Here is a 13,965-nt window from a genome sequence, read left to right as displayed (position 1 = left end):
TAACGTGGGTGACAGCGAGACTCCCTCTCAAATATATATATATATATATACACACACACATACACACACACATATATATACACTAAATATTTTTATATATTACGTGTGATGAAAACTGATAAACATATATAGATAATGGATCCAAATGCCCATCAACTGATGAATGGATAAAGTATGATATATATCTACACAATGGACTATTATTCAGCAATAAAAAGGGATGAAATGCTTATACATGCAACAACATGTATAACCTTAAAAACCTTAAGCTAAGTGAGAAAATGTAATTGAAAGAGACCACATATTGTATGATTCCACTTATGTGAAATGTCCAGAACAGGCACATCTGTAGAAACAGAAAGTAGATTAGTGGCTGCCTAGGGCTGGGAGGTTTTGGGGTAGGGAGAAATGGGGAGTGACTGTTAATGCACATGAGGTTTCTTTCGGGGGTGATGAAAATGCTCTAAAATTGATGGTAGTGATGGTTGCACTACTCTGAATATACTAAAGCCATCAAGGGAGCTATACACTTTAAATAAGTGAATTATATGTAATTTATAATTTAATAAATCTGTTACCAAAAAAATTAATGTAAACCCTATGTGAATTTGTCAAAACTCATCATACTCTATGCTTATAATTGCTGAATTTTACTGGATGTAAGTTATAACACAACAAATTTACTTTTTAAAAGATGTATGCTATAAACACACAGTTACAATGACCAAATACATGGCCTGACTTAGAGATAAAATTAACAACAGCTGCATGAGACTTTTCATAAATCTGAGCCCCCCCACCTGGTCAATGGCCCTCCTCGCCACTCACATCCACTCTCCCCACCTATACCTACACCCAAATTTTTAACCTAGTAACAGGTTTGTATGAGGGAAATAAAATCAGGAAATTATGTATTGCTTATTTCATTGGTATTATGGCTCCTCAAACAAAGGAGCAACAGAGCAAAGCTTTTCCTCAGGTGCAGGAATGCCTAAATATCCTGAAAGAGGAATCTGAACAATTAGAAAAAAACATAAATTCAGGGATTCTGAGGTCAACATCAGTGTCCTTGGGCTGCTTTAGGTACATATGGAGGAAGGAGATAACAGAAAACTATTTTAAGCAAGTTAACAATTTTTTCAATTACTTCCTAGCTTTCCTTTATTCTTAGTTTTACCATGAAGGTGGGGTGGACAGGAAGAAGGCACATTTTTCTAGCATCTGGTTCCAGAACGATAGGAACTGAGCAATGGTTAAGATCAGAGGCTTCTTAAATCAAGTTTGTATCTAAGTTCTGGTCCAGTCTATGCTACTTAGCATGGGATTTTAAGCCAATTGTTTGTTGGCTTTGAGCCTCAGTTTTCTCATTTGTAAAATAGGATAAGAATGGGTTGCAAATTCAAAGCTCACTGCTGGGCACACAGTAAAAAAAAACAAAAAACAAAACAAAACAAAAAACCCTCAATAAATGTTAGCTATTACTTTCACAACCTTAGGGTTTTTTTCTGGTATTGAAGAATCTGGAACTTAAGGGATTTCTGGTAATTTCATAGCCATTGTTTAAGTAGTAGTTACTGGTTACTCCAGAATTCTAGAACAACAACCGGTTACTGGATTATTTAGAAATCTAGGGCTTTGGAAACTTTTAAATCTTTAGTTATTTCTTAATACTTAGAACACTTAAACAAAACTTTACAAAACAAAAGAGCAGAATAATTAGATCCTTTCAGGAGAATATGACTTTTTTTTCCTAAGCACACTGGACCACAATGGAAGACCAAAGGAATGTACAGTTGCCTGCTCCTTCTTGACTTGCTGTATTTGACTCTGTCCCCACTGGTGGTGGCAATGCTATTAACCCCACACTTTGACGTGGCAAATCCCCAGAATCTGTTGGCTGGTCTCTGGCTAGAGAATGAGCACAGTTTCACCCTTATGGCTCCAGAAAGAGCAAGAACACACCACTAACAGCCAGAAGAGGGAAAAGTCTTGTTCTGTTTCTTTCCCATTGTCCCAAATAGCCAAGCACAGGTTCAACCACCCCAAATGCCACCCTTCTGCTGTGCAGCAGCCAAGGAAAAGACCCAGGAGGAGCAGCTCCAAGAATCTCTGGGCAGTCAGTGCCCAGATACTTGCCCCAATTCTTTGTGTCCAAGCCACACTCAGCTGACAAAAGCCAACACTTTGTCTCTTTTTTTTTTTTCTTTTTTTGAGACAGAGTTTCACTCTTGTCGCCCAAGTTGGAGTGCAATGGCAGGATCTTGGCTCACTGCAACCTCCACTTCCCGGGTTCAAGCGATTCTCCTGTCTCAGCCTCTCGAGTAGCTGGGATTACAGGCATCTGCCACCATGCCCAGCTAATGTTTTTTCTTGTATTTTTAGTAGAGATGGGGTTTCATCATGTTAGCCAGGCTTGTCTCGAACTCTTGACCTCAGTTGATCTGCCTGCCTCAGCCTCCCAAAGTGCTGGGATTACAACACTTTGTCTCTTAAGCACTGCACAGTCGAGTTTATCTTTGCATTTTTCATACCCTAGTGTTCTGCTCTTTCCCCAGTTCTACTTTATCTGCAGTCCCAACAGAACAGGCATGGGCCTGGCAGGGAAACCCCTGAGAAGATTCTAACAAAGATAATGGTGTGAATTATGATAATTATAAGGCTGTCAGGATAATGACTGTCACCTATTAATTTGCTCAAATTAACCAAACAACCTCTCAGTGTGGGAAAGGTAGCAGGAGAGAGGCTATGATCATTTGGTAAAGGTATTATGTGGTTCACAAGAATGGCTGGTTGAATTTCCACTTCTGTGTGTTTTTAATAACTACAGTCTCATACGAGTACACACAACAGATACTTACATCTGTGAGTACATGAGAACGCCTATTCTAGAAAATTTCGCATAAGGAATAAGCACACTGGCTGGTGTCCTGGATAACCTGAGTGTACATCGCAGCTCTGGTACCAGCCAAGAGTGTGACCTTCAGCAAGTTACTTAAATAGCTCTGTACCTCTTTTTCTTAATCTGAAAAGTGAGGGGAATGACAGTATTTACCTCATCATATTGTGGTAATAATTATATAAGTTCATTTCTGTAAAGCACTTAGCCCAGTGCCTGGCACACAGGAATCTCAATATGAAGTATCACTTTTTTTTTTAAATCCCTTTAGACATAATTGGTAGTCACAAAAAGTTATTTTTTATCCTCATATAGCTCCCTCCAAAATCTTTAAGGTACTTTCCCTATAAAGACCTCTGGCCAGAACATCCTCGACTCTCCTCCTTCCCTGCCACAATAGGACATCTTCTGTTAGATACTTGGTTCTAGGTTTTCATTATTTCAGATTCAACTGCACTGAAAACACACATACACACACACACACACACATACACACACACACATATTAGTACCACATCTCTCCCCCCACCCAAAAATAATAACAGGATATGGAAATGGCATTTTTCAACATCTCTTAGAATAATTTCCTGATAGAAAGAAAAGTCAGCAAATAAGAAGAAGAAAGTCTTAGTGAGGAAAGACCAGAATGACAATCATAGGCTGCTCTTAGATCATTGAAAAGCCTCCAGGTCACTGACAGCCAAAAAAAGACAAAATCAAGAGGCACTGAAGTCCAAACAAGGTTTGTTTTGTTTCCTTTCTTTCCTTCTTTCCTTTTCTCCTCAAATCAGGAAACCACATAGCTGGCTACCACCCCCTTTCCAGATGTTGCAGTGCAGTTATTAGGGTACCTGTTGGTAGAATGAAAGCTGACAAATACTGACTTTGTCTCTTAAGCACTGCACAGTCAAGTTCATCTTTGCATTCTTCATACTCCAGTTTGCTGCTCTTTCCCCAGTTCAGAGACCCCTTCCTTATCCCAAAGACTCCTAGGATCTCCCTTTCAAAACCAGTTTGCAAAAAAAGGTGATAATTCAATGTGCATCAAAAAGCAAATGAAGAACTCCATTTTAAGTTTGTATTTCACATGAGCATGTTTCTGGTAACCATCCAAGCATATGCTAAAACCTACAGGGGATTTCAAGCCTGGCCATGAAGCACAGGCACGGAGCTTCGCATAAATTAACTATTTAGTAAGTGTTCGATCTTGTTACTGTAGTTGCATCTTTCAAAGGTTTTCTTAGAAAAACATGAAAGGGTACTCTCCCTACCTGTGCTTCCTCACCTTCTCATCATTCCTCTACTCAGTGATTTCTGGCTTCTGATGCATCCAAACAATAAAAAGTGTTTTCACTATGGCATTCCCTGCATCCTCACAGTTCGTCAGCACAGCCTCCTCATTCTTGACACTGTTTACGTCTCTGTTTTTACGAACCACTGCCCCCTTGGCTTTCGTGAGCCCACTCCCACAAGACTCTCCCAGGCTCTCTCTAATGCCACCAAGTGATCACAGATACTCAAGCAAGAAGTCTGAAGTCTCCATCCCCAGCCCTGACCTCTCTTCAGAACTCCAGATCCACATTTCTAATGAATTTTTCACCATTTTTCATGTCAAGATCTCAACTGGATGTGCCCAGATCCTTCAAACTCAATTCTTAATTTCTCCTCCTGAATTTTATCTGCAAAACTGTCATGATCATACTTCCATTTGCCCAAGCACAAAGCCTCCACTTCACTGCATTCCACCTCTTCCTTGAATCCCAGCTCCTCGTCTCCAGCATCCCAGGGTCCCCCAAAGAGTTCTGCAATCAGACTCTTCCTCTCCATCTTTTCTGCGAATGCCTGGACCATCACAACTGCCTACAGATGGATCCCTCAGCTTACACTGTCTCCCTGCTGCAGGGCATCTACCGAGCTGCTGCCAGATCCATCTTCCTAAACCGTGGCTCTCTGGTCATCTCAATTCTGCTTCCAATTTTTCAAATCCTTCCATGGTTCCTCATTACCCACAGTTTACCCATTAGCAGAGCCCAAGGTTTTATTTCATTAATTACAAAAGGACACTAAGAAATCAATGACAATCATTCTTTCCCTCATGAAGCTTACAGTCGTCCATCACTAAAACTATAATGTTATTCAAAAATTATAAACAAAAATGAAAGCATTGGTTTTATAAAACCATGTTTTGTCCATATGACATCAGATATCCAGATCTTTAAATAACTAGCCAGTTATTCTTTCTGATTCTTTCTTCTAAAAGTCTGTAATGCTAAGATGTCCCACAAATCTGTGCCCCCCAACCCACAGCTCACGACTCAGCATTTTAGCTATGCTCCCTCCCTTGTCCAAACTTTGACTCTTCAGTTCCTATTAATAGCTGGAGGCAGCTGGAATGCCTTTCTCCAATTCCTACTCTTCCTTCAAGACTGAGCCCAAATGTTTCTCTCATCTTGATGCCATCTGTGAAACTCTACATCAGTCATTCCTCCTCCAAGGTCTCACACCAATTTAAGCATCTCTGCCATAACATTTATTACAATAGATTGTTATTTGTTAAGGGACTAGCCCACAAGTCTATCCCATATGCCTAGCACTAAGAATTATGATTGGCACATAGGGAAAGCTCAACAAATCTGTATGAAATGAATGAATGAATGCATTGAAAGCCTACTTACCTAAAATCTCCTATGTATTCAAATGATTAATCAAATATCTTTCATTCAACAAAATGAATTGAGTGCATTTAGAAGGCATTGTGGGGTGAAGGAGATGTGGCCCCTTCCTCTCTGGAGCTTAGAGTCTGTCTCCACCATTGAATCTGAAAAGCTAGCCAAATACATGAGTAAAAAAATTAAAATCCAAATCTTTTACCAATATAACATCAGATGACATGGCTGTAATGATCAAATAATTACCTGATTCTTTCCAATTCAGTTTTAAATGTTAAACATTCAGTGATGGTTAACATACTCTCTGATGTGAGAGGGTGGGGGCTGACTCATTACTGGGGCTGGGACAAGGGCAAATCATGGCTCAGAACTGTCATTCAGAGCCTCTTGTTTGTCCTCTGTAGTCAGCTCAGTCACAGTAAGGTATGTGGTTTCTCTCAACATGTCATTCTTGTTTTATGTACTCAGATGCTTCCTTCTCATTGTCAACATCTGCTCTGAACTTTAAGTCAGGCCCACTTGTTTGTAGAATAGCTCATTGACATAAAGCAAATAACACATCCCAGCCAGTCAAATCCAAGAAACTCAGCTTTAAAAACACACTTGTATTAAAGAATTTCACTGCAAATCCATTCATTATGTTTACCTTTTTATTTTTTGGATCCATATAAATAGCTTTTTAAAAAAATCGAAATTGCCATATTAACTTCTAAAAGTCAAACCCTTAATTTATCCATCTAGTTGAAATTCAAGAACATCCCCAGATAGCGCTGTTAAGGAAGAGGGACAGAATACATGGTGAAATATTGCCAGGTTAAAGACAATGAAGATTTCTTTGTCTGAACACCATCAGCCAAGCCTATAAATACCCCTCATCCAAGTGGAAACCAAAATTGATTCTTTCACATTGAGATGGAAAGGCAGAAAAGGAAGTAAAATATTTAGAGGAGCAGTTCTGAATCTTGGAACTAAATCACACTAATTGTTCGTGAAAGGGACAATAAATACAGGTAATTAACTTCTGGAGCCTCTGATTTTTTGAGACAGGTCCTTGCTGTGTTGCCAGGCTGGGGTGCAGTGGTGCAATCATAGCTCATCACTGCAGCCTTGACCTCCCAAGCTCAAATGATCCTGCTACCTCAGCTTCCCAAATAGCTAGGACTACAGGCAGGTGCCACTATGACCGCTAATTTTTCATTTTTTGTAGAGACGAAGTTTCACTATGATACCCAAGCTGCTCTCAAACTGCTGAGCTGAAGCAATTAACCTACCATGGCCTCCCGTGGTATGAGGTCTCTGAATTTTATCAATAGTGTGGCTATGAAAAAAGGATATTTTTTAACCTTCAAGGCCTTGTAGATTTGTCATAGTCTAGCATTTGCCAAAGAGCTCCTCCAAAGCTGTCATAATTTGGATACAGGGAGTACTACCATACGTTTTAGTAAAAGGGGAAGAAATTGGTTATATAGGATCACAAAAGTCTGAAGTCAGAAGGAATTTTGGAAACTTTGGCACCACTCAGGCCAAATCTCGTCTCTTAATGTGTTTTGTTTGGCAGACTCGATGTTTTTGGTTTTGTTTTTAGTAAATTTGAATGAATTGCTGACTTTTTCTTTTCTTTTTTTTTTGAGACGAAGTCTTGCTCTGTCACCCAGGCCGGAGTGCAGTGGCGACATCTCGGCTTACTGCAAGCTCCGCCTCCCGGGTTCCAGCCATTCTCCTGCCTCAGCCTCCCGAGTAGCTGGGACTACAGGTGCCCGCCACCATGCCTGGCTAATTCTTTTGGTATTTTTTTAGTAGAGACGGGGTTTCGCCCTGTTAGCCAGGATGGTCTCAATATCCTGACCTCGTGATCCGCCCGCCTGCCTCCCAAAGTGCTGGGATTACAGGCGTGAGCCACCGTGCCCGGCCAAATTGCTGATGTTTTAACACCAGAAGATTTCACATAAAAATCCGAACTTCAGGATTCTCTCAAAACATTGAAAGTTATGATAACACTGGGCCCTCATTCTTACATAACGATGAACTGGAACTGAGTAAGTCTGGCTCTCATTGGATGAGGCATTTTCTCTCCAGGTCCTTCTACTCCCTAATATCTCCCTGACACAGGACTAACGTTGCCTTGCATTTAGTTTCACCTGTGCTATCCCCCATACCTCCACACACCTACTACCCAACCACTGCCCCCAGTCTTCTTTGCTCATTTATGATGACTGTCTCATTTGGGTAAACCTTGTGAAGATTGTGATTGCCACCACTGATCTTATTCAATCCCTCAATCTACCCATGAGGAAACTGAAGTTGAGAGACATCATGCTAAAGGAGAGAACAGTTTCAGGATCCTTTACTCCCCAATCCATTGAAGAGTCATCTATTTCTAAGTCCTACTCTCAAACTCAAAAGTGAAAATAGCAGGATCTGTAAACCACTCAGAGTCTGAGAAAAGATGGAAAGGTCCAAATATTTAACAAAGTAAATACAAAAATAAAGATGTAACACAGTTAAATTTAGGCAGAGTGAGGGCCAGACACTGAGATACATTGATATCATCAACTCCCTGTGTCCCACACTGTTACCAGGGTCACTGGACTGCCGGGCTCTCATTTCAGCTTCTCTCTACTCCACACAATCCTCTCCTGCAGAGCTTGGCCTGAGAATAGTGTTCTGGTGAAGAAATCTATGATAATAACAACACTGACATGTTCTTTCAGTTAGCAAATGTTTTGCACTATTTATACATGATCATGTGATGTTTGATCTGTTGTCTAAATACATACTTTAGTATGTCATGTACAAAGTAGTATGTTTACTGTATTACTTTCATAATAAAAAAATCAAGACCCACAGAAAAATATATGGGATGCTGAAATGCAAAAAGATCTGGTAATTTGGGGAGTTTATTGGGAATCATGAGAATATTGGTAATCGACATTCTTCCAGAGAATCTGGAAGGCCTGGTCTTCACATTTAGTGCCATCACTTTTGCTAACATTTCTTTTCATCCCACATCCTGTCACTTCTCAGAGCTTAAGAGTTTCTTTTGGGTGGGTCATAAAAGTACAAGATCCCATGAGTAGTTTAAAAGTGTATTAAAACATTAAAATATGTCCCGTCACTGAACATGTAAGGTAAAATTAATCCAAATGATGAAAATGAAGATGCAAAGAAAAAAAGCAGAAAAACAGTCCTGCTACAGGAATCAGGCCCAGTTTCTATCTAATATTAATAATAATTATCATACACTATGTCCGTGTTACATGATAGTACAATAGTTCAAAGGACAGGCTCTGGGGGTAGCCTCCTTGGTCCATTTACTTAGTTGTGTGACCTTGTAAAAATTCTCAGTCTAAGATCAAAATAATGCCTCCCTAGATAACATAAGGCTATGTGGCTCCCTTGACATAACATGTTTAATAAACATTAATTATTATGATTAATGATTGCAACAGAGAATAGAAAATGACTATACACTGCATATTGCCCCAGGAAAGTGGAAGTGTTTTTCTATCTGAAGTTTTAATCAAGCTAAGAGCTATTAATATCATAGGAATGCAGGTTTGGGGGTAAAACACTGTTGGATTTAGATAAAGCATTGAAGGATATTAGGAATACATTATTCTTTTATTGATTGAAAGAAACTGATAGGAAGTAAATATTGAGATTTTAGTCAACTACTTATTTTAGAAGGAAACTCATAAAACTGAAATTAAAGGCAAAAAGTACAGTTAAGGATGTTGATACTGTTTATGTAAATATACCAATAATGTTCAATCACATTTTAGTTTCTTAGCATGACATGTCATAGTCTCCATAATCTAGCCCTATCCCACCTCCCAGCCTTATCTGTCTTAAATTCCAGGCTTCAGCTACTCCAAACTGCTTTGCTTCCTATAAACACACTAGACTTCCTTATCTCTGTGCTATTCTCTTGTTCCAGCAGGCCTCTTTTCCATCAAGGAAATCCTCTTCCTAAATTGCTACACCCACCCCACAACTTTTCTTCATACTTAGCCTTGAATGAACCTCTCCTTTTCTTTGTCATTCAGTAGAACACTATTGATGTTGCTACCCTATGACTCCATTTATACTATCTTGTAATACAGATATTTGTAAGTCTATTTTTCTCACTAAACATTTGCAGGCAGGGACCATGTGTTCTTTTTTTTGAACTTGGTTTTTTGTTATAGTTCAATCTCATCATCCATAAGGGTTACTTTGGTGTCTGCCAAGAACCTCCCAAAGAAAAGGCTAAGTAGCTCAAAATATATACATTTTTGCAATCATTAATTAAAATCGAAGTCATTAAGTGATACTATCTTGGAAAGCCATGACGGAAAAAAATATGGTGGTTCCTCAGAAAAATAAAAAATAGAACTACCATATGATCCAGCAATCTCACTATATACCCAAAGGAAAGGAAAGCATTATATTGAAGTGATAGCTGCACTTCCATGTTCCTTGCAGCATTATTCACCATAGCCAAGATATGGAATCAACCTAAATGTCTATGAGTGGATGAATGGATAAAGAAATGTGATACACACACACACACACACACACACACACAATAGGAGACTAATTCAGACTTGAAAAAGAAGGAAATCAGTCAGGCATGGTGGCTCACGCCTGTAATCCCAGCATTTTGGGAGGCCAAGGCAGGTGGATCACCTGAGGTCAGGAGTTCGAGACCAGCCTGTCCAACATGGTGAAACCCAATCTCTACTAAAAATACAAAAAATTAGCCAGGCATGGTGGCACGCACCTGTAATGCCAGCTACTCGGGAGGCTGAGGCGAAAGAACTGCTTGAACCCGGAAGGCAGAGGTTGCAGTAAGCCAAGATTGCGCCACTGCACTCCAGCCTGGGTGACAAGAGCAAAACTCTGTCTCAAACAAAAAAGTGAAACTCTGTCTCAAAAAAAGAAAAAAAAGAAGGAAATCAGCCGGGCACAGTGGCTCATGCCTGTAATCCAGCTTGGGAACCATGGCGAAACCCCATCTCTACAAAAAACACAGAAATTAGCTGGGTGTGGTGGCACACACTTGTAGTCCCAGCTACTTGGGAGCCTGAGGTGAGAGGATCACCTGAGCCTGGTGAAGTCGAGGCTGCAGTGAGAAGAAAGAGAGAGAGAGAGAGAAGAAAGAGAGAGAAGAAAAGAAGGAAGGAAAAGAGGGGAGGGGACGGGAGGGAAGGGAAGGGAGATTTGAATCTGAAATGGTTGAACTCAGAGAAGAGAGTAGAACCCTGGTTACCAGTAGTTAGGGTTGGGGTGAAGAGATGTTTGTCAAAGGATACAAAATTTCAGTTAGATAGGAGCAATAAGTTTAAGAGATCTATTGTTCAACATAGTGACTATAGTCACTATGGTAACAATTTTGAAAATTGTTAAGATGGTAGATTTGAAGTGTTCTCATCACACCAAAAAAAAAAAAAAAGATAAAAATGTGACGTAATACATAGGTTAATTATGTTGGTTGGGCCATCCTACAATGTATTACTATTTCAAAATATCGTGTTGTGTGCATCATAAATACATACAATTTTTATTGCCTAATTAACTAGGGGTTTGAAAGATTGGGATAAGGAAGTAAAACTTGAAAATGTGACTACCTCTGTGTAGTTGTCATCCTCTAGCTTGAGTTGCATGGCCAGATCCACCCCAGAGCACCATAATGTGTCCTGATAAAGATTCAGACACCAACCAATTCATACCACCTTTTCAGACTCAAAGTCAGACGCCAGAAAAGATTTCCTAATGTCTTGATCTACCTCCCCATATCTTTGGCTCCTCCCAATGCTCATCCTATGGATATGAAGGATACCCGTTATTCCACTCGCCTACACAAAAAATGGAAGAAACCAGTAGGGATGTTATTAGGGGATCCGTGGTGCTGAAAGTCTGAGTTGCTGCAAAATTGCAGGTTAAATTATTTTATCTAATTCCTACTTCCGAGGACTTTTTTTTGAGGCGGGGGAGAGCGGGACTGGTTTCTGGCAATGATATGGGTATTAACCATGTTTTCTGCATTTACATATTTATTATTAATTATTGCAACAGATAATAGAAAATGGCTTTACTCTGCATTTGGTCCAGGAAAGTGGAAGTGTTTTCCTATTAGAAGTTTTAAAAGACGCTATAATCATGCAACAAATAATCATCCTTTCTCTTCGGAACCTTCTCTAGCTTCCTCAGCCCTCTGCCTAAACCTGCCTGAAGAATTTCTCGAAGCTGAAGCCAACTCAAATATAAGAAACTGTTAGGGCATACCAATTTACAGAATTTCATGGAACAACGGAAAATCCTACTGTGGGCAGGGAATGGGAGAGTCCACCTTCAATATGAACTATTATTCAGTTAATTCAAGATTTTTAAAAAACACATCAAAACTGTAGCCTAGAAAATTGATCAAAAATGTTATATCGAATAACTTACTATGTAAGTAATATATTTAGTGTAAATCCTGACTAAACTTCCGGGATAGTTTGTGTTGGATAGACTAGGCACCCAGAAAACAAGGTAAAGCATTGATTTGCTTTTGACGGCCAAGTTTGTTCGTGGTTATCAGCTCTCTGGAAAGCCTCTGGGCGCTGCTGAAGCCAGAGCAGGTTACCTAGGGCGAACCAAAGATGGGGCATTAAGCGCCACGTCCTCCCAAGTTCTGGCTGAGGGTCCAGGTGGCCGCGGTGCTGGTGCCGGTGCCTCCTGAGGCGGTGGCGAAGGCTGGGCTCCCGCGCTCGCCCAGGGCTGCCGGGTGGTGCTGAACCTAGCGCCACCGTGAAGAATCCGCCGGCCCTGCGCGCTGCGCTCCAAGTATGTCAGGAGTATCCGCGGCGCCCCAATCCCAACCCTCTGCGGGCACCTGCTTGCTCGCGCTCCCGACCAAGGCAGTTGGAGGCCTTTCGGTCCTCTGGGAAATGGAGGCCCACCTGCATCACATGCACCTCTCCCTGCTCTTCCACCAGCAACCCTAGAAGCTCTCTCAGGAGTCCAGAGGCAGCTCTCTGGGAGGCCACTGTACCACCCCCAGGACCCCCTCCCTCTCTTTAAACTCTGTGCAAAATGCCGCCTTCAGATTCCCGGGAAAACTTGCCCACTTTGTAGAAGCACCCCATCAAAAAGGGGGCGAAGAGGGGCGGGCGCACCGTGGAACTCGAAGCCCCCGGCATACACCCCAGACAAAAGCTGGGTTCCGTGCTGCTCCACCGCCCCCTCCTACTGCTCAGAGTCGGAGTTACTTCTTGTCTCTAGGACGCTGGGCAGCAGGGGCTGCTGCCCACCCTTGGAACCCTCCCCGCAAGCTCCAGCCCTTTACCTGAGTCCCGGCCTCGGCGGGGCCTCCGGTGCTCAGCACCCGGCGCAGTGCCCCGGGCGGCCGGGCTGCTGGTGTAGTGGGAATCGCGGCCGCCGCTCTCCCCTGCAGCTCCGGGCCAGCCGGGCGGCTATTTATCCGAACCAGCTGCAGCCCCGGCCCCTGCTGGAGTATTAGGCAATCGGTCCCGCTACGCGCTGCCCCGGGAGCCGCCGCCCTCTGCCCCCGCAGACCCGCAGCGGCGGCGTCCACATGGAGTTGGGGAGCCGGCCCCCTTCTCTGGGCTCCACCTTCTCTTCTCCTCCCCGGGGTTTTCCCTGTTGTCTTTTTCTCCCTTGTCTCTCTTTGCGGGGCACCCCGGCCAGTCTGAACCGGTTCTGACTGCGCGGGTGGTTGGGGGAAGGAGGAGGAGGAGGCGGAGGAGATGGAGGCGGAAAAGCGGGCGGTAGGGGCGCTGCGCCTGCTCCCGCTGCTCCCGGCCCGGCCAGGAGTAGGGAGGGCACAGCCCGAGCCGCGGCCCCGGCCCTACCAGGCCTGGAGCCACCAAAGCCACGAGAGAGGTGGGCGCCGTCGGCCAGGCGCCCTCTCGGTGCGCACACACGCGCGTCCCCAGGCGCCGCTGTGCCCCCGCCGCCCACCACGTGCCCTGGCCGAGCCCGCCAAAGACCGTGCGCATTTGCGGGGAGCCGGGGTCTAGAAATGAATGCGAGTCGTCCTTGGTCTCCCTGGCTCCCGGGGCCGCTGGCGCCCTCCTGGCCGGAGCTGTATGCTCAGCTGGCAGTGGTCCCGGAGAAACGAGCACCAGAACTTTGTGGAGTCCGTGATCCTGGGAAGTGAGGAATGAGGATGCCAAGTACAGTCCTTTGTGACAGCTCCGCGGGAAAGGAGGGCGTCCCGCGGTGCACACACACACACACACACACACACACACACACAGGCTGCTTCTAAGGACGTTCAGTCTGTCCCGCAGTTGAACTGCACTAACAATACTACCATTGGCAATACTATCTTTGGTAATGGGCTTGCGCGCAGAGATGGATGGATGTTTTATCCCTCAGAGTCACTGCAGCAGCTGGGGGCTGTCCATAGGT

The 13,965-nt window shown here is 43.0% G+C and overlaps 1 protein-coding gene across 4 annotated transcripts in view; it reads right to left on the bottom strand.

Moving 5' to 3' along the window:
- SLC16A9 (solute carrier family 16 member 9) overlaps positions 1-13,724 on the bottom strand; it is a 58,985-nt gene extending 45,261 nt beyond the window's left edge. For 2 of the 4 annotated variants that reach the window (XM_054436356.2, XM_063669953.1), the window contains exon 1: positions 12,878-13,721. The gene's annotated coding sequence lies outside the window, so the exon portion shown is untranslated. Of the gene's footprint in view, positions 1-5,571; positions 5,733-12,877 lie in introns of those variants that run through there. The other 2 variants (XM_063669952.1, XM_063669951.1) reach the window with 2 other exon arrangements.
- Positions 13,725-13,965: the final 241 nt, after the last annotated feature.

This window comes from Pongo pygmaeus, chromosome 8 (genome assembly GCF_028885625.2).
Source record: "Pongo pygmaeus isolate AG05252 chromosome 8, NHGRI_mPonPyg2-v2.0_pri, whole genome shotgun sequence".
NCBI classification, from domain to species: Eukaryota; Metazoa; Chordata; class Mammalia; order Primates; family Hominidae; genus Pongo; species Pongo pygmaeus.
This window is presented reverse-complemented; position numbering and strand designations above follow the sequence as displayed.